The 2,498-nt window shown below is 31.6% G+C and overlaps 1 pseudogene; it reads left to right on the top strand.

Moving 5' to 3' along the window:
* The first annotated feature begins 1,619 nt into the window (after positions 1 to 1,619).
* On the top strand, positions 1,620 to 1,716 carry LOC122103079 (annotated as a pseudogene).
* Positions 1,717 to 2,498: the final 782 nt, after the last annotated feature.

Genomic DNA, 2,498 nt, shown 5'->3' on the forward strand with positions numbered 1-2,498 from the left:
GAATATTTGAATCATAGTACATACTCTCAAATTTTGTGATCTCATCTTTCATTTTAAGTTGCCTTGCATTTCACAATTGCTTACTGATAAATCCTGTATCTCAAGGAATTGGGGCCCTTAAATATAGGAAATGAGAAATTGAAATGGGTCTTCAATTACTTTGTTGCATGTTGCATGGGCCTATGTGAGAAGTCTTGCCCTTGTTATCTGATGATGCAGGTAACTGGTACCTGGGATCCTAGGAATCATTGGGTCGTGCAGAAGAATAATATTTGTTAGACATCTTATCAGAAAAATTTGGGCATAATCAGTAGGAATGCTTCAGAAATATGGAGAAAAACAGTTTGGGATCAGTGAATTAAAACAATAAACAGAGAAGCAGAGTAAAATCCCTTATAGATTAGAGGAAAACAAAATTGTTTTTTACCATGTGAATTCAGAAGACCAAGAACAGTTAGAATGTATCACAAGTTTATACCAAAGACACTGCATTGATACTTTTTATATTCTAAAATACATTTTAAACCTAATTATTTTGTTCCAATTCTATTTATTGGAATAAATAAATTTTAATTTATTTGTGAAATTATCAACTAATTCTAGTAAGTTTCATTGTGTGAAATATAAAATCAGCACATGTAAATATAAAATATATAACTATATATAATATAAGAAAAAAAGACATGTTTTGCATTGTTCTGTTGTGGGTACAGTATCAAAGGCAACTCTGTTTTAAAGTATTATTACATTATCTCTACCTCAGTGTTTGATAGAGTTGGACCTAAAGCTTTACCATTTGTAGATTTACAGCCTGTAGGCTAGAGAAAACACTGTGATTAAAACATTACCAATTTAAAGCCTAATAATGAGAAGAAACATCTGGACTTCTCCTGCAACTATGAAAATATTTGGTGATAGAAATGCAGTAGTGTAACTTCCTGCCTGGTAGTATGGTAGACAGGCCAGGATATTAAGTAATCATGATCAATATTTTCACCTTCTTGGCTTTAGTTACTTTTGAAATGTTAGATATAATAAACAATTATATTTTGATAAAATACCTTCTAGTCAGAACAGTTATGACTGAACTGTTCATCTCTCTATGATCCCTTGTAACTAAGATTAGTGTTGTTCAAGTAAAACAATCTATTGCTGTCAGGGTAAGATATTCTGATTGGTCTGCTCCTACATGGAAGAAGAATAAAGGGTCAGGTAGACATTTGTGCCAATAAGACCTCACTTGGGAAAATGTCAGCTGCAGAAGGTTAGAAGTAGCTCTTAAGCAAGGCTTACTTTGAATCCATTAGCTCCACAAAGGTAATTCAGTTGGATCAATTAGTACATGAAAAAGCCATCACCTTTGGACCTAGCAATAAATTATTGAAAGTATGATCAAATTCCAAATGAAAAAGACTTAAAATTGTCATTGACAAAAAAATTTGCAAATGTGAGCATTAAGATGAACAATATATTTTTTTCCACTATTCACAGAATTTTAGGGAAATAAGATCAGTAGCATTGTCAGGAACAATATAGTTTCCTTATTACAAGTAGGGAACCGTGGATATAAGTCTGTATAAAGATTGCATCATTAACTACTTAAATTTAGAAGATACTACATGCTTCAGCAGCACGTATTCCCAAATTACAATACAGAGATTAACATGGCAATTGCACAAGGATGATATGAAAATTTGTGAAGTATTCCGTATTTTTCATTCTTCAGATGCAAGAAATGAAAAACAGTTATTAAAAAGTTGATTACAAAATAACAAGTGTAACAACACACATAATTCATATAATTAAATTTAGTTTGACATCAGTGTATTAAATTTTCACCTCAGAAAGGCGTTTACATACCATAAACTTTACAAAACTTTTGAAATTAGACAACATTGTCATTTTATCCCAATGAAAAATAATATTAGGATCGAGGAAAAAAAGGAATCTAAAACTTTCTATATGGAATACAATCTGAAAGAACACATTATACAAACATAGAATATTTTAAAATATTCTTTTTCAGACAAGCACCAGAAATACTTTAGTTTCTGTACTATTCATTTAAATGGATAAATTAAAATTATTTCTGATTAAAATTTCACAAACTCTGCAGAAATCATTATACATGTATACAGAAACTCTTGAATACATTTTGACATCTAATGCAGGCAATTCACTTGGAAGAATTCCACGGAATTCATGAATTTTTACAGTAAGTATTGGTGTTACCGGACGCTGGTGGCTCAAACTATAAAAAGAATTTTGAGGTATTACCAGTTGTAATAGACTCAGACAGTCCCACCACTATAAAGGCCATGACAAAGGTCTCTAAAAGAGACTATTCAAGTTAATAAAGGACAGAGGATTGCCCAAATACTTTTACTCTGATATCTAAACTTGCCTAATCCCACACTGACTCAAAACAGAAAAGGAGGGTTTGGCACCACAGATACTATAGCCTGGGTTCAGGAAATTACAGATAAAAGGCCTTACAA

The sequence above is a fragment of the Dipodomys spectabilis genome, unplaced genomic scaffold, assembly GCF_019054845.1.
Source record: "Dipodomys spectabilis isolate Male_0828 unplaced genomic scaffold, ASM1905484v1 ptg001618l, whole genome shotgun sequence".
In the NCBI taxonomy this organism is placed as follows: domain Eukaryota; kingdom Metazoa; phylum Chordata; class Mammalia; order Rodentia; family Heteromyidae; genus Dipodomys; species Dipodomys spectabilis.